The sequence below is a fragment of the Callospermophilus lateralis genome, chromosome 13 (assembly GCF_048772815.1).
Source record: "Callospermophilus lateralis isolate mCalLat2 chromosome 13, mCalLat2.hap1, whole genome shotgun sequence".
Classification (NCBI taxonomy): Eukaryota; Metazoa; Chordata; class Mammalia; order Rodentia; family Sciuridae; genus Callospermophilus; species Callospermophilus lateralis.
In genome coordinates, this window is record NC_135317.1 from 100,646,938 (window position 1) to 100,665,999 (window position 19,062).

General features: G+C 43.1%; 1 protein-coding gene across 1 annotated transcript in view; it reads right to left on the reverse strand.

Moving 5' to 3' along the window:
• Positions 1–19,062, reverse strand: part of Pappa2 (pappalysin 2) — a 236,353-nt gene that overhangs the window by 17,878 nt on the left and 199,413 nt on the right. The window lies entirely within an intron of this gene.

Here is a 19,062-nt window from a genome sequence, read left to right on the forward strand (position 1 = left end):
TAGACAAATGATAATGAGTATCACTTAGCCAATTGTAAGTTTTTATTAACTATTTATGGAATGTTTGATATTAAATTAGATTGTACATATGGGGTGAGTTTAAGCACAGGAGATGGAACATAGGGCCTGCTCTCCAGAAGCTGGTCTTCCTGAGCATCCAGAATAGGTACAGCAGCAGCACACTCATAAGCACTCACCCTCCAACTGTGCAGGCAGGAGCCAGGTATTTGCTCCCTACAAGGGCTGTTCAAAACATGTATAATGAGGAGCTCTTGACTGCACTTATTTCAGAGCAAACTGAGATATTAGTGTGGCAGGTAGCCCATAGCATTGGAATACGCCACCCCTGCCCTTCCAGTCCAGTTACTTTCTCTCCACCTCCATTATCATTACCATGCCCAATAATCAAACACGTGTCCTTCCATTGCAGAAATGGTTTTTTTTATTAAGCCTCTTTTCTCCCCTCCCTTTCCACTTCCTCAGTTGAGTGAGGTGGCCCTCCACTGTAACATTAGTTCAGGAAGGTAATGATAAGGTCTCACCACCTGTCTGGTCCCAATTTGCCAGTATGATCCCTTCCTGAATTACCAGTCCTCTCACCCTTTCTCTCTCATAGAGATATCATAAGCTCACCAGTTAGCCATATGTTCCTGTATGTTTCCCTGCCTTGTTTATGGCGCTATTGAGCTCTGTGACCATGTTCTGGGAAATGGGATCAAAAATCAAAACCATGCTTTACTTTTGGCCCAAGGGACTCAAAGAGTTACTAGCCTATCTGAATTTCTTCTCTGCCACTTTAGAGAAGATACCAGATTTCACATTAGTGAGAGGTAAATCCTTTGTGGTGTTAAAGCACAGAGGTTTCATGGTTAATTTGAGATTGTAGCCCATCCTGGTTAATCCATATTTTCCTATGTATAACCTTCGTTAGGTGCAAGGTATACAGACTCAGTGATCTACCCCGTAGTCACCTCTTCGACCTTGAATCATTGCACACTTCCCCAAGATGATATTTGTTTGCTTCACTGAGAAAACTAATAATATTTTCTGTTATATGCCACTGATATTTTGGGGTTGTCATGTGACATTATTGCAGCAATGGCTGACTGACAGAGGGATTAGTATCAGAGGTGGATGTGACCATAAAAGAACTAAAACATGTGGTTTGGATCTCAAGTAGAGCAGCAAGAAGCAAAGGAAATGTCTTAGAAGGCTGGAAAACTGATGTTCCTCATTAATGCAGCAGCAAAATATTTAATAAAATGTTTCCTATAGTTACTTGTGAGTAATTTACATTGCTAACTGTTATAATTTGCAGTTCAGAAAATTTATTAATACCCTATTGGCTTTGAGTAAAGAGACTTTGAAGAAGACTATCACTAGGATTAGTTGGTGGTTATCACATTAATTTGAAAAGATTTTGCAAGAAAAGATGAGCTCAGAAAATGCTGCTGCTCTGCCAGCACAATTGACAGGGAATAGCAAATATTAGAAATTCTATGACTTGTAGTACTAAAACAATAAAGCTGTTTCTCAGCTCCAGCCATCCAAAGATAAAATAGGATATCAACCTTCAGGACCCATGGGGAATGGGTCTAGGACCCCACATGTACCAAGCTTATGGATCCTCAATCCCTTTATAAAATGGTGCAGTGTTTGTATTTAATATACACACATCCTCCATACTTTAAATCATCTCTAGATTACCTTTTAATGCCTAACATAACGTAAATGCTGTACAAATAGCTGCTATATTATATTGTATGGGAATCACGGCAAGAAAAAGCCTGCACATGTTCAGTGCAGATGCAATTATTTCCCCCAATACTTTTAAGCTATAGTTAGTTGAGTCCATGGATGTGGAACACGTGCATGTGGAAGGCCAATTGTAATGCCTTATGTTAGAAAAGCTTTCTAGGACTGAAGAGAAGACAACTTCAGGCAAAAACAAAACAAAAAATGAATAAAAAATAAAAACAGGCCAATGGTAGACCAGGACCCCATTTGTTAGGACCTCTAATTGGATCACGTGGCACCTAGGAGGTCCATGAAGCCAACAAAGAAAGTGCTGAAGGGGAGACCAAGACCTCTGTCTGAGGGAAGCTGTGCAAATTCAGAAGAGCTGTAATTAAAAAAGAGGTGCAGATTGAAAAGACTTGTGAGGATAGCTCCTGGCATATAAATTCAACTAGAATTAAATATATACAAAAGCACAAATCTTGTAAGAGTTGAGTTTCCAAAAGCACCATTAGCTTGGATTAAAGGAGACTTATTTTTAGAGAACAGAAAAGGACCTTTGAACTCACTATCTTCTACCAGGAGAAAACAGATGGACAGAGCTGCTCAATTTTCAAAAGGGAACGTTCCCTAGTTCCCTAGTGCTCCCTATATGTGACCAAAGAAGAGGACAGAACAGGAGGGACTTCCATGACCAGAGCAAGGGCTATGAAGAGGGATTCCCTGGAAGCTAGGCCCAGGGAGTTGTCAACAGTTTCTATACAAGAAGTGCTCCCGCCCCTCACGGCAGAGGTTTTTGCAACTCTTGCTCAAAGGGATTTCAGAGTTGGGGTGCATCAGTGCCTCTCATTATTCTCCTTGAATGGGAATGTTTATTGGGGTTGTTTTGTTTCTGCTCCACTTTGTACATGAGATGACTAGGAGAAGCAGAATTTGTTATTTTACTGTGTGGGGCTCAGACTAAGAAAAGCTTCACTGCAATCTGATATAAATCATGAGAATCCAGATTCTAAACTTGATACTACAAATGACTTTTGCAAAGTCTTAGAGTAAGGTGGAGTGAATTGGAATTTGTGACTCGAAGGGCTAACTAGTATTGATCTACAGTTCTTTGGATGCTCCTTTCTTTGCCATGAATTCACTATTAGAGTATGTTCTACTGTCTTTGGACTTAGCCATGTGGCTTTCCTGATTAATGGAACATGAGTGACAGAGGCTACGCTCAACAAGAAGATTTAAATGCACTGGCATGCCTTAGCCCTTCCTTCTGTGCCCGGGTGTTCCAGGATGAGAAGAACGTACCTGGGTAGCTGCTGGCCTGAAAACTGGGTACCTGGGTGCCTGAGAGGAAACTCATGGAGTATCCCTGAATGCATTCCATAACCTAATATAGAGTCACGTTGCCCAACCTGCAGGTGCAAGGGTGGGAAAAACATTTTGCTCCTAATTACATTGATACTTGTGGATTCCTTGTTATGCAGAATTATTGCAGAAAATCCAATAGCTATCTCCAGCCAGCTTATTCTTGCATTTCCTTTCACACCTTTGACTTTCCACACACTCCTCTCTCTCCTTTAAACCCATTTCAAATGTTTGCCCTCTACAAAACCTTCACTCGTGACCAAAGTTATTTGCTTTATTCTCTGTGACCCCATATGACTTGGCTCATATCTTTTGTGTTATTGCTCCTTGGACAGGAACTTGTATTTTGGTCTCTGTTGTATTCACTCTCTTGGGGGCTCCTTGTTGAGTTTTGCAATCTCAAACCATGGTGGGCACTCAGAAAAATATAATTTTAAGAGAAGAAATGAGTGAACGGCCCTGTAGGAGTGACCGAAGCTTTGTTATTGTGGTGTCCATTGGGAAGGAGTCTATGACATGTCTGCAAATCTTAGTCACTGGGGTGAATGGCAAACTTGGAGACTGAGAAATGGTATGAGCCTGATACAAAAAAAGCTGGACAAAATGTTTTCTTGTGTGCTGGAATTTGGAGGCCTGGTTTCTGTAGCTAAACTTGGAGAGGGGGAAGATGCTTCGCGTGCATGCAGTATTGTACATTCCTGGGTTAGAACATGTTTTCATTGGGGGTTGTGGTTTCTTTACCCCCCCTCCATATTTCTCTCTCACTCTTTCTCTCCCTAGCACTGGAAGTATCTGTGTTTGTAATAACAAAACAAAATAATATGAGTCTACTCCAGTACGAACCAGGAGAAAATTTGTACGTCAGTTGGTGTAGGGAGCAGAAAACAGGAGGTGAGGGTGGGGAGAAGAAAGGAAAAACAGTTGCCATGAGGTGAAAAGAAGGAAATACCATGTGTGGCAGACACACGGCTGGCACAAGGGACAGCAAGTTCTGTTGTCAAGGATACTGGTGTGTGCATGTGTGTGTGCGTGTGCATGTGAGTGTGTGCGCGTGTGCATACGTGAGCAGACACCCAGGGTTTGCGCTTCAGGAAGCCGGCTCTTGGCTGGAGCCTTGCTCGGGTGGAATGCGGCCTCAGTGGCGGCCTCACGGTGGCTTACATCTCCAGCCAACTTCTTCTTGCAAGTATATTGCAGGCTAGAATGGGTGGTGGAAAACAAGCCTGACAGGAGCCACAGGGGGCTCCTGACCCATTTGAATCATTCTCCTGCCAAATTTTCATGGCTGATCTTAAATAAGGAGGAAAGCCATGCATAAGGCTGAGGAGGCCATGGAGAATTTCTCCTGGGAAAATAACGGCTTAGAGTCACTGGGCCAGGGGGACTGAGACAAGCATGAGGTAATAAGTCTGTTTTCAAAAGAGGTATATGGTTCTTTGGTTGTGTTGGGTTCAGTTTGATTTAGATAAATTTTCAAGGACTCATTTTCTGTCTTCTAGTCACTCTGTCAATGAATAGAGTCAAAATGTGGCGGAAGACGTGTCTGCTCTACAGAGGGTGACTCCTATTAGGAGAGCTTCCCAAGGAAGGCTCCCCAGTCGGGTTGGGGCGTTCTGCTGGGAGGCCAGGATGGAGCTGTAGTTGACTTCCTCCATTGAAGCATTGACACCAGCTTGGAGAGGAAGAGCCCAGGAGAGGAAAAGCTCCCTCAGAGCTGTGGGCCTGAAAGGACCAGGTGGAGTTAAAGAAGAAGAGCAGAGTTGTCCCGCCTCTCAGTTCTTTTTTGTTTGTTTGTGTTTATATATGACAGCACATATAGAACACAATTTTTCATATCTCTGGTTGTATACACAGTATATTCACACCAATTCATGTCTTCATACCTGAATTTTAGATAATAATGATCATCACATTCCACCATCATTAATAACCCCATGCCTGCTCCCTTCCCTTCCAGCAACTTTGCCCTATCTTGAGTTAGTCTTAGTTCTGCTGCAGCTTTACCTGCACAATTCCTGGGAGAGGCTCAGCTTCCTCCGTGGGGACTGCCAGGGGATGGCACTAAGGGATGGCCACCTACAGTATTGCTATGTCCAAGCTAGGCCTGCTGCAGAACCTGCCCCCACCCCCGGGCTCCATGGTAAGGATACCATTCCCATACATGCGTGTGGCATTTTCTTGTGTGAAGATGCTTTCGCAAGCATTGTTTTATTTAAGACTCAACAGAAAAAAACTTTATAAGTCAACCTAGAGAGATATTTTTTTTCCTATAGGAGTTAAGAGACTTTGATTGAGGTCACACAACTAAAGAGAAGAAAAGCAATATGTGCAACTAAGTCTTCTTTGTCCAGTGCACAAACAGCCTTCAAAGAGCTAAAGGGACCGTGAGAGTCCAAATTCCTTCCACCACACCAAAAGCCCTAAAACAGGGAGATGCTAACTATAAGCTCAACAAAAAAAGCATTCACTAGAAAAGACTCTCGAAGGAGTCATAAAACTCAGGGTCTTCTGTGAATCTTTTTACTCTGCACATGTTGGCAAAAATCCCCCTCTCCACAGGGGTGAGGCTGCTTCTTCACACCCCCAGCCACTGCTGATGCTCTCCTCATCCTGTGGGCTTCCTGCCTCATCCCTCACGGCAGATCTACTGCCACTTCACTGTGGTGAGCACTGGAGCTGTAATGATGAATAGAACACACCAGCGTTCCCTCCCTGTGGAGCTCACATCCCAGTGGGGAAAATGGGCATTAAACATAACAAATACAACAAAGCAAATTAGAAAGCAATGATTCTCTAAGAAATGATGGCAGTGTAAAGCAGTCAGGAGGGCCCTGTGCTAGGGGATGGGCAGAGGAGGAGGGTTAGAGGAGAGCTGTAGTTTTCAATCCAGTGGTCAGAAAGGGGACATTGGAGGGGTCATGTAAGCCATTGTACGGACTTTGGTTTTTGCTGTGGGTGAAATGGGGAACTGTTGGGGGCCTTAGTAGAACAATGATTTAACTTGTATAACAACAGGATGTTCTGGCTGCGGTTAAGAAGAGGCTGTGAGGAGGGGTAGTGCTAAGACCAGCCAGGGATTGTGGCAGTAGTCCTGGAAGCTGATGGTCATGGTTGACCAGAGGAGCCACAAGGGCCATGGTGCAAGGGGGTTGGCTTGTGGGTATACTTTAAAGGTACAGCCAATGGGATTTCCCAATGATGTGGTATGGAGGGTAAGGGAAAGAGGAATTAAGATGGCATTGAGGATTTTGTCCTGAGCAACAGGATGGAAGAACTTGCCATCCACAGAAATGGGAAGTCTATACGTAGAAATGAAAACCCACTGCATGCAAAATATCTTGAATTCCATCTTCCACCCCACAGATTTTGTCTGTAGCCATTGTTATTCCCTTCCCACTCGATGCAGAGGCAACAGTAGTGAAAGCCCTTTTATCCCCTTCACCTGGGGTCCCCATCCCCTCGCCCCAACTCTCTCTCACAGCAACACACAGTTCTGGTCTCTCCATGGGCAGCGCCCACTCAGGTCACCACCTCCTTGTGCTGCCTGACTTTTGGAAATAATATTTTGACTTGCTGCATACTGCGTCTTATCTATTTGTCAAATAATTGTTTCTCCTCACTGCACTGCCAGGAATTTGAGTTCCTGAATCGTGAACCTGTGTGTCCACTGTGCTACGGTGAACACTGTGCCCCAAAGCCTCCCTCCTTGTTTGCCTAAGGCCACACACTCCTCTGTTGTCTTCAAGCTTGCTAGTTACTCTTCCTCTGCCTCCTCAACCAGCTTGCTTCCTGTATTATTCCATGATATTGCCTTCTGCTGGCTGCCTTCCCCGTCTGCTCTCCCAGCTCACACTCCCTATGTGACCTGGTTCACTCAGCTGCCTTAAGTGACCACCTAGACCCCCGACATCTCTCAAGGTAAGTCCCCATAGAGACTGTATTCTTCAACTCCAGGTTTTATTTCCAGTTCTGCTGAAGTCACTCAACCTAAAGCCAGGCCCATTCTGTTCTCCTATCCGCCTGCTTCCTTTTCTTTTTGAAGGTTAAGGTAGTAAGCATTCATGTACCAGGTAATTAGATGACTTCTTTCTGTATTGCAGGTATCTGTGAGACTGGCCCTCACCATCTATCCTTTCAAATTTGTTCACTGTATTATAATCACTTTGGGTCTCATGTCATTCTCCATGGGCCGTATCTCTAATAATGTATCGCATCTGATTTCATCACTTCCTGGTGGAGAAATGTATGAGGCTGTGAAATGCTTTCGGTAAAATGTTCATATCCCAAGCGAGGCAGTATTCACTATTACTTCCAACCTTGTCCCTGTTTCTCCTGCTTCTCCTGGGACTTCCACTTGTCCCACTCTCAGGAATTAGAAACATTGGGTACCTATACAAGCAGGGTGCAGGTGTGTGTGTGTGTGTATGTGTGTGTGTGTGTGTGTGTGTGAAGATCTCACAGTTAAAATCCACATTTTACATTAGAAAGTCAGTAATGTCCTAAGTCAAAATAATCAAATTTAGTAGAAGTGTTTCATATATGTTGTGTAATCATATATATGCACATATATAATATGTATTAAATATACATGCAAATTCTAGAAGAAATAGAATGCCACAGAAATAAAAAGACAGTGTCTCCTCTGGGAGGGAGGCAGAGGGACAGGAACTGCTGATCTTCAAGATGAATGCAGGGTGTTGAAGGGCTCTTTACACCCAGCATATATATGACTTTTATAGAATTAAAATTAAGTTTAAGAAATATTACAAATAAACATACTTAATGAGGGTGGAGTTGAGATTTGAATCTACTAGTTAAGATTTTATATGAACATTTTCCCATTACAAATATTATTTGCTTAACTTAAAAATAGTTGTAACCAATCATTTCAGGAGTGGTGTCCCTTTCTCTCTTGTCACTTTATTGTTGGATTCATCTAAAGAACAGATACACAATGTACACACATATACACACACGTGAGTATATGTACATTTATAGGTGGACATATACAGAATTTATATACTTAGAAAATAAGGTATAAGAAACTTAGTAGGAAGTATTGTAGTACACGGTTATTGTAACAGACAAGAATTTAATAAAAATTATTCCACTTAAAGGAATATTCATTTTAGTAGGATGAATGAGAACGACAACTTGCATGAATTTCTCAAAGAGCTTGCTTACATAACTATTTATTAAAGGAGTCAAACCAAATATCACGATGGTAAACAGTAAAATAATCAATGCCCTATAGAATTCATGAATAAGTCTCAATGACTGCATTTGTGTCATGGTTAAAATGTATTTAAAACACATTTTCAGAACAAGAAGTTTTGTGGAAAGCAGAGCAGGGAGTTATTTATAGATTAAGCTCTGCTTACTGCTCTCACAACCTCACATAACCATTGGGAAGAAATGGAAGGACTGGTGGGTTGAAGAAAAGAAGGTAGCAATTCCAGGATGCCCATTTTGCAGGTGAGTAATCTTAAATTATCTGCAAGCCTGAGCTAGAAATGGAAAGGCTATAAAACCAGAAAGACCCCACCCCCCAAAAAGGGCAAAATACTTCTGAAAAATGGTGGGGTGGGAGGAGGGAAAGGGAGAAGGAATGTGGTAGAGAGAATGAGCAGTGTGAGCAAGTGGCTTGCCCGGAGGCACAGAGGACAGAAGTCAGATAGCCCACCAGGATGGTGTGGTGGCTCCAGGGGAGCTTCAGACAAGCATAAATTCTCATGAATGTTGTTAATATAAATGAGGTTTTACAATTTGCATGGTTGTGCTTTTAATATTTTACATTTTTAAAAAGCAGAGAGGAAAAAAATAATGGTTTTAGTTTTCAAAGTGAAAACCTAATCCTAATTAACATTTGGAGTCTGATTTTCAGAGATTCCAGCTGGAGACTCTAAAGTCAAGCCCTGAACCAAATGGGACTCTGAACAAGCCTAAAGACAGGCCTGGAGTTTTAGGCTGGTGCATATATTGCACAAAACAGGCAACAAAATTCACAAACAAATCTCAAGTGGGGTTGGAATTTGGCAGGCAGTGAGCCTGGAAGATAGTCCAACTTAAGCTAATTTTCAATTTCTCTATGGATTTTAACATGTCTAACACATATTTAGATTTAGATTTGTACACCACAGTATCCCTATCAGAAGTCCAGTATCAGTTGCCATTATTGGCTTCTAGGACATGATGACCCCCACCTGAAGAATCATTTGTATAATTCCCTCTCAACCCTGGATCCTAAAGAACCTGGAAAGAATTAAAAGAAATGTAAGCCCAGAAGATCTGTCCTTTGAGAAGCAGTGAAGGAATGTTTATGATATCTGTTTTGTAAATAATTAAATTGTGACAAAGAGAAGTTTAATTATTGGCTATTATATAGATAATAACGTATGAATTAAAAGGAAATAAGAGAAGTTTAAAAACTTCATAATCACATGATGCTCAAGTGATAAAGTTCATTTTCTTTTATCACAACTAGAATTCACTTTGCTCTTTTTAAGACGTAATTCATAAAGTCGTACTCAAGTCATCAAGATCAGCAGAAATTCCATCCAGTCACACTTGGAATTTCATTTTGAATTGTTCTAATACTATCAAGTTGGCATTTATTAAGAGTGATCTGTGCCATCCAACAATGAAAGCCATGTTATTAGAGCACAGTGACAGGAATATTGAGAAAAGAAGTGGGGAGCAGCTCTCACTACACAATTGAGGGCAACAGAAAGGAAGGATAATCTGGGAACAGTGAGGGACATTTAGCATCGGGATGTTCTCCAAGTCCCTCAAAGCTGGCTCTATTGCCCTGCCACTTCTGGGACCAGTGGATCTCAAACCCAAGAGTGCATGGAATCCCTGGAGAGCTTAGTAAGAATGACTGCTCACCTTGGCTGAGTGTTTCCAACTCACTTGAGATCCTGCATTTCCAGCAAGTCCCTGGTGGACTGGGACTAGGCCCACACCATGGGCCATTCTGGCTCTTTGCAGGCCCAGGTTTCAACAGCTCTGATTCTGTAGTCCCGAGGCTTAGAGTTCCATACGTGAAATGCCAAACCATCTACCTCTCATGTCTTAAGCAATTGACCTTGAGAGAAAACCTCCTTCCTGTTTTCCTACAGGTTGGTGTGAGTCTACTTCCACTGCCACAGGAATGCAGGGAGTCTGCGCTGGAGTCTGCTATGCACTCACACATTTCTTTCCACCTTCTAGAACAAAGAGCTCTCACATTCATGGTTGTGCTAACAGGTAGTAGCATCTTGATGTGGAGCCTCATGTGGTCAAGCGGGAAGACCTATTACACAAACTACAGACACACAATATCTTGTCCTAAAATAAGGGGATAAATCACTAGCAAGGCAAAAGCCCTTCTTCCAAAAGGGGTCCCACAGGATCTGGAGGCCCATGTTCACAAGTATGCCTCAGGCATTGTCTCAGGCAGCCCAAACTGCCAATCCCCATTGCCCTCAGTTCTCTGAGCATCTCATTTCCAATCTGTATGCAGGTATTCCACACCCAAAAATAAAACACATGCCCTAAATAGGGACTCATTAGTCAGACTTTAGTTACTCTCTACCCCTTCTGGCTCAAACTTTGGGCAAGGAAAAAAAATTGTGTAATAAAACTCAATTTGCATGCCACTATTTTCCACCTCGTGAATTATATATTGGCCCCTGCATCCCAAAGAATTACTGCAGCAAACCCATGCAGCACCCATGAGAGATCAAGAAGCACATGTCCCAGACACAGCTAACAGGGCTACCATCTGGAATATAAATAATAAAGGGGAGGCAGAGAGAGATCCAAGACAACAGAGAAGAAAGAATCCAAGGAATGGCGCCACAGATGGAGTGAATTAGTGATGGAAGCTTCGTTGGTACCAGCTACCAGAAGTGTAAAAACAGCACAATTCCCCCCTACTTTCAGTAACACAGCCCCTCCAATGCAGCTGAGTTTGTCTCTAAGTACTCATTTCCCACTCCCAATTCCCTCCTATATCAATTCCTATGGAAGCAGCACTCATAGGACAATGACAGATTAAACAAAAATCTACACTGTGCTTTAAGAAAACACAAAAACCCTCCACATTTAAATCCAAGGAGTGCTAGATTTAAAGGAAAAGAGAATACCAAACATCTTTGGTGTTTAATACAGGAAAAATGTTTAACCATGTCAGAGAGAGGAGGAAATGTATCCCTTTGAAACTCTCCAAAGACTAATATGCCTTTTAAACACTTCCCTTTATGACCTGTATAAAGTTAAACACTGGCAGGTCATTCTTCCATGGATTTACTTAAAATAGTTCATTCGGCATTTTAAGCCTATAATTTATCCTGTTTTCATTGGACAATGGTGAGTGTTAATTTTTCTCTCTGTAAAATATTTAAAACATAAAAATATTTAATATATTAGTCTTTTTCTTTCTTAATTTAGGCTGAACAACCCCAGCTCTTTTGATTGTTCCATAAAGGATAAAGGTATTTTCATGAAGTTTTTGATGCCTTTTTTGTCACCCCTCAGCATGTTCTGTATTTTCCAGTGACTGTGAAAACAGAATCAGATTGATGAGAAAACAAGGAAATGCTCAGTTTTTTTGGTGGGCCCACTTACTCATATTAGCTTGTTCCAAGGACAGAGCCGTACTGCTATTTTACTCATGATGAACCATAATTTAAAAATATTTTACTATAATTTTAAAACAATCTAGGCTTTTCTGGTTTATGAAAATTGTAGTCTTGCCACTTTCTGCCAGACATTTCTACCTTTCTGAACTTGATTTTATCTCAAGTGATTCCTTCATTTACCCCAGAATGTTGGCAGAGCTATCCTTCTCTCCCACAGTGCCAGCTGGGCACTGCTATACATAACCCTCTGCTGGAGTAGGAACAAATCAATTGCCGTTGACGACCACTTGCATTAGAAATACCAAGGGTTGGGGCTGGGGTTATAGCTCAGCGTTAGAGTGCTTGCCTCGCACATGTGAGGCACTGGGTTTGATCCTCAGCACCACATAAAAATAAATAAATAATTTTTTTAAAAAAAGAAATACCAAAAATTATTTGTTTAAAAAATGTGAACTCTTGAACTTCGAAACAGTTTTGACATATAAGAACAAGGAAGGAACCTATGAATCTGCATGTTAAAAATAAGCACAAGGTGTGATTCTTAAGCAGGTTTCCTCCCTCCTTCCCTTTGGGGCAGTACTGAGTTTGAACTCAGGGGCACACTACCACTGAGCTATATCCCTACCCCTTTTAAAAAGTTTTTTGTTGTTGTTTTTCTGTTTGTTTTGAGACAGGACCTTACTAAGTTGCCCAGGCTGGCATGTATCTTTTGTTTTGATCTTCCTGCCTCAGCCTCCTGAGTAGCTTGGATTACAGGCATACCAGCTTAAGCATGCTTTAAAAAACCCTATCAGCTAAACCCATTGCCCATGGCAAAAGTTTAAAGACAAGGGGTGACAAAAACAAGTCCTGAGTGCTGCAGGGGACAGGGTATGCAGGGTGCTGCAGGAGTGCATTTGGACCAGAAAGGATGCCTCCTTTGCCTCATGAACCAATCATTCTGTCACAGGACATAACCTCAGTATTCCTCATCAATATACAACTTGGGCTTAAAGAAATTTGTCCGAGAACTGTTTCAAGTAGCAAAATCAAACTTGTATACATGGAAATGTTATTGTTTAACTCCTTTGTCTTTAAAAATGGCAGGTGCTAGTTGGCTTTTCTTTATTCTTTCATGAAGATCGAGATGGAAAAATCACATTCTGCTGGGGTTCTAATGAAGTTGGAGATCCAAATGGGCTCATTTAACATCCTCAATCGGAGGTTTCCTTAGCCCTGCTTGGTTTCTTGATCTCTCATATACACACGAACCTGTGTACTGCAGGTCACTGTCTTGTGAGAATGAATAGTGGGAAAGTATCACTTTTGTTTTGAATGATAGAAATGTTACTGATTACTATGAGTTGGCTAATTTCTATCTCACACTCACTGTTTCTTGGACAATCATGTACCGCATACCCTTTATCATGTTCCCATGTTCCTCGCCACTGTATCTTAAACTGTTTTTTCTTGCAAGCTAATGACAGATTGAAGGTAGTACAACCAAATTCAGGTCAGGACTGGCTGTGGACAGATACCAAGAAAGGATAATACAGGTTTATGAATAATAATTACAAAGAAACTATAGGTTTATGAATAATCCATCCTGGGAATAAGTCAAGATGAATCATGAAGATGGCATCTCTGAACAGGAGAGCCCTATAAGAGGACCTGTGCTTGTAAATAAAGACCAAAGTCTATGTGGATGGCAGATCTCTCCCCAAAAATAATGTGGGCAGGCTTGCTGTTATTCCTGAGAAGTTAGCGTGAGCCATAGTCTCTGAGGTCCCCAAGTCATTATTGTGTGACTCCATTATTTCCTGAATCTGGAATCTGACAACTTAAAGAGATCCATTTCATCTAATTTAAAAGTTAACAAAACTTAAATTCAGAGAAGATAACAAAATTTTCTGAGAAGCCATTCGTAAGGAGTGGGACTAAGGTTCTGGGCTGCCTCCACACCCAGTGCTCTCCTCTTCTCCTTCCTGCCACCCTCACTGCAGGGGCATGGCCTCTGATCCTACCCCTGATAGGGCTTTACTGTCCACTTCTCCATCTGTTCCAACCCTGCTGTCATTCCACTGGGCTACTTCACAAAGCACTGGCTCAGTCTTCGCCAATCCAGGACTCTAACAGTCAAAGTTTTGTCTTCAACTCTCCATCTCCTTCTTCAGGGACAGAGGCAGGTGTCCCTGAAGAATCAGATCTGAGTCCTTTGACGGGGACACACAAGTGAACAGAACATGCCTCCTGCCACGCAGGAGGCTGCGTATTTTTGGCAGCATAGACCCGTTGGATAATCTTGAAATAGTGTGTTAGGAGACCCCATGGGCATTTACGAGGGAATATAAATAATTTATAGAATAAATAGCAGTTAAAGCCCAGAGAGATTTTTTGAAATTGAGAAAAAAATCTTAAAAGTCTTCATAAATTTTATCAATGATCTCAAGAACATAAATTAACCACAGCTACCTGCAGTATTTAATAAAGAGTCATAAAGATATGAACTGGGTATAAGTGAGCTGATTCTTGAATCTTAATACACTGTTATGATCATATCCTAACAGTTATGCCAATCTTAGGCAATATTGCTACCAATATGTTATATTATTTGGCAGTTTTATACAACACTTTAATATTCATTATTTTACCTGAGCCTCACAGGAGTTCCGAGAGAAAGCAGACGGGTACTACAAGCAGCTAACACATGTCGAGTCAGAATTTGAACCTTACTCTTTCAACATAGTTCTGCCTTTGTCCTCCATAGCTCTTTCTTTCAAAAAAGAAAAAAGTACAACCTTACGAGAACCAGCAAAGGGTTACAGAGAGAATGTGAGAGACTGTGTCTAACATGGAGACTGCCAGGAATAAGAAGATGGACTTGCAAGAATACGGCTGCCAGAAAACACAGAGCCAAGAAGGAGGTGGATTTCAACCACCCGAGGGAAGGAGAGGCATCAGTGGTCAGCAAAGGAGGTGGCATGTGGCTCCATCCCAGGTGCATTCCCTAGAGATGTTCCAGGGGAGCCCGGGATTGTGTCACAATTAACAAATACAGCTTTATGAAAGAAAAGTAAAGGGAGGAATGGTGGAAAGAAAGGGAGGGAGGAAGAGAAGGAAAGAAGGAAGGAGACACACACAGAGAGAATAACATTATTTTAAAATACTTTTCTATCTGATGTTACAGTATTCCCTCTTTCTCTCTTTATGCTGGGAATAGAGTATATGTTGATGGACAAACATTGGATGGAATAAGCACTATTTTTCTAAACAGTTATCATAGAATATTTGTATATACAATTTTATAAGCAATTTGTAAATGAAATTGTATTTTCAATCAATGAATGTTTCTGGAACCTCGGCTGATTCTGACGTTGTACTTTAGCTACTCCACACACTGACTCCAACTTGCAGGTAGGTAGCCATGGTGTGTGAGGCAGACCCACCAAAACCAATGCTTCCCCCAGGGTGATAAACAGTAAAATAAAGAGCAGAGCACATCGACATAGCTCAGGTGTGGTGGGGCAAGTACTGGGTGGGTGTTAGACAGCAAAGAGTCCCAGAAGAGAGAGGTCAGAAAAATGCATCAAGGGATCATAACAATGGTCCCTCTGACATCTGGGGCAGGAGAGTTCTGCCTTGTGGGGCTGTCCTGTGCCCCACAGGGTGTTCAGCAGCATATCCTACCCCCCAAGAGGTCACTAACTCCTGCTACTCTCCTAGGCATGACAATTAAAAATATCTTCAGATATTCCAAATGCCTCCTGGTGAGGGGAAGGGAGACAGAACTGCCCTTGATTGTGAATTACTGGCTGAGAGAAACATGGAGTGGGTCAGGAATACAACTCAATATGTACAAAGATACAGGGCATGAAATAACATGGGCAACACCAAAGCTAATAGAGGGAGATAATATTCATTCTGCATTTTTGTGCACAGGACCTTAGGCTGAGTTTACTGCCTCTGATACCTCATTTATCCTCATAAAAGCTGTATGAAGTGGGCATTACTGTTAAACAGTTTTACAAACCCTATAAAAACATGGAGAGTAGTTAGGCATAAGGAGGTGAAGTAACTTGCCCCGGATCATCCAGTAGCGGAACCATCATGCACACCACACCAGGAGGACCCAGAGGGTGAAGCCATGCACTTGTCACTATTGTATGGTCAAAGGGTTTTTCCTGTCTGGAGTCAAGAATGCACATAGGATTTGAAAATACAGAGGTCCCGTGCTACCTACAAACTGATTATTGACAGAAATGTGAAAACAAGGGGGACAAGAGAGAAAAGGAGTTTCTGATAATTTTTCTTTCTTTCTTGTTTTTTTTTTTTTAATTTTCATGAAAGAGAGGCACAATCTTAAGAGCCCAGTGATAGGAAAAGACACTCTGCAGGCAGCTGCTTGGCACAGATCTGGGGCAGGCAGAAGAATGAGGAACCTACTGCCACAGCCCAGAGAATGTGACCACCTCAAGTAGGAGGACAAGAGCAGGAATGAGTACAGCTATGCAGATCATGCTCTGGTCACCAGCAGGCCTGGCAGCCCACCAGGCAGGACAGCAAACTGTCTCCAAGTGATTTGTGAGTTACGGATCCCAACAGGTCTCCATGGGAATGTCCCATTTCCCTTTCTTTTCTTTCCCTTTCCCCATCATCTGAATATGCACCTGATCATATTAAAGCCACATCAGCAACAGTGGCCCTGCTCTCTACTTCACTTATTCAGGGAACATTCCCACAGCAGCCAGTAACTCGTGAGAAGACTCCAGGCCTAAGAGTGTGCTACAGCCAGGCATGACACTGTTCCACGTTCACTATCACCTCAATCCCTCCCAGGGACTTCCTGAGCAGCTTCCTTCACCCACTTCCCAGGAGAGACACAACACTGAAGCTCACAGACCCAGGATTGGAATCTAGATTTGTTTGGCCCTTCCTCTGACCAAGTTGATATCCCTTGTCCATTTTTAACTTACACATGAAGCAGAAAGTGCAAGTCTTCATGTCAAGAAGGTCAAATGTGAGAAGCAACTAGAACAATCGAATTTAATGTATGAACAAGTTTGGGTTGCAGATGCATGGTACACACGTGTTCTTACTGGAACAGTGGGGACACAGTGACAATAAGGAGACAAAATTATTCCAGCAAGACTTTTTTAGAGGACACCCTGAAGGTGCCTCTTAAAGAATGCAAGAAGCAGAGAATAGTGGAGAATTGAAGACAGCCCTGCGGCAAGAGAGAGATGACACAAACAAGGCGCAGAAGAGGCACCAGGCGAGCTGTGGGCTGGGACAGGGAGAAGGCTTATTGCCCTGGGCTTGTTGGGAAAAAAATAACAAAGAAAGCACTCTTCTTTTTCAAGGCTGAGTGGTTAAAGGGGACATCTTAGAATTATATTCAGGACAAGAAAGCAAAACAGGAATCCCCTCTAGACACTGGGTAGCAAAGTGTCCCACTTGAGCACAGATTCCCTCCCACCCCCAGGCCCTCTGTGCTTTCTCCTGTCTCTGGGTCCATTTTTCCTCCGACTGTCTTTGACCCTTACATATTAAACTGACTTTTTCTAGTAAAGAATGAATTATCAGCTAGGTTGACCCTAAAGGACAATAGCCTCGGCTCTCTCCCTTCTTTTTCATGCCCACTTTCTCTCTCTCTCTCTGCATGTCTTCCTGCTAATTTTTGCAGAGTTGTCTCTCCTTCCCCCGCCCTGTCTGGTTCCCTTCCCTTTCCTTTGAGTTTAGATTTTCCTTTACTTTCTGTCTTCCTTCCTCCCTCTTTGTGGACTTTCTTGTTCTCACCCTTTGCTTGAAGGAACAGAATACAATAACTAGTTTTTTAAAAATCTTGCCCTACCCAGAGAATCTGGGAATGATACTGTGAAGTAATCAGAACAGTGTAGGATAATCAGAATGTAAATAATGTTGGTTGGAATTATTCCTGGACAAAGAAAGCTCCAGAATAGGAATATACAAGCTGGGAAACTTCAGTGGTCAGGGTGGTGGTTCCAAATCCCCTGGAGGGAGGGGCTTGCCTGGTAAACCAGACTGCTGGGCCCCCTGCACACAGTGTCTGCTTCAGCAGGGCTGGGCAGGCCTGGAATGGGCATTTCTAACAAGTTCCCAGGAGGTGCTGAAGGGGCCAGTCCTTGTAGAAACTAGCAGCTTTCAGAAGGTCAAGGATCAGCTGTGTGTGATGGAAGTGGGACAGGGAGATGACAGAGGAAGGGAGGTCTGTTCCTTGTCACATCTGACAGAGGGACTGCAGCAGCCCAGGAAGCCCTGGCTGTGGATCAGGAGGGTGTGCTGGGTGCAGGGAGGGCAGGACAGCGGGGAAAGCATTGTACCGTAGCCTGGGAACCACCAGGGCCAGCTCCAGGCCTGCCATCCATGCTCCCATTTGTGACCCCCTGATCCCCTGTGGAACCAGCAAAAGGGAATTCTCAGGCTCCCTTTGATCTCTTCCCAGCTCCACAAGGCCTCTGTCTGTTTATCTCCTCCTTCCCTGGCCTTCTCTTCCCCTTCCCCCTGCCCAGTGGATGATTCACTCCCCTCTCTGCCTCCCCACCCCTCTGCCATGTGTTTTCCTAATGGTGGCCCAGGATGAGCTGTTTTGTTGGCCTGCGCTGTAACGAAGCGCACTCCATGCTAGCGTTTCACCATGCTTCTCAGAATGCTGTTTTATGGGTATCATTTCCCCACCCAGTTTTCTCTTTTCTCTAAAACCCCACCCTTTCCCCTCTCTGGCCTCATGTGTATCGCAGTTTCCCAGAATTAGATCAAGGGACACAGATACAGAAGAATAGAGGGATTAACGTGCACATGGCCTGGGTGGGTTCGGGGAGGATGTTGGAAATCGAGGGCAGCTAAATGGCTCTCTCTAGCACACCAGGAGTAGCATGGCTACTAAGTGACTTATTTTCTTCCAGAGAGAGGACTGAATGACAAAATCTGTAGTGACTGAGAATACAATATTTGTATTTCTCCTAGGGTAGGAGGGCTTAAGTGGGGAGGGTCTCCCTTCTCTGTCACCCTCCTCTGCAAGGCTCTGCCCCATTCTTGACCCTTCATTGTTAGGTTAGCTGCAGTTAACCTAGCTGAGGAGTTCACAGCCCCTGAGGCGCACCACTGTAGGAATCCACTGTGTGAAGACATAGACGGGACTCCCGAAGGGAGCAATGATCCAGTGTGGACAACTCAACAGTGATTACAGGTCCACCCAAGAGGCCAAAACCCTGGGTCCCCTGAGATGAAGGCAATGAAGTGTTGAGGGAAGCCCTCAGTGAGTGGACATGGTGGAGGGGGTGGGGAAGGACTGCACTCTGGGGTAGTGGATGCTATGCAGATCCAGCTAGTTGCTGCCATG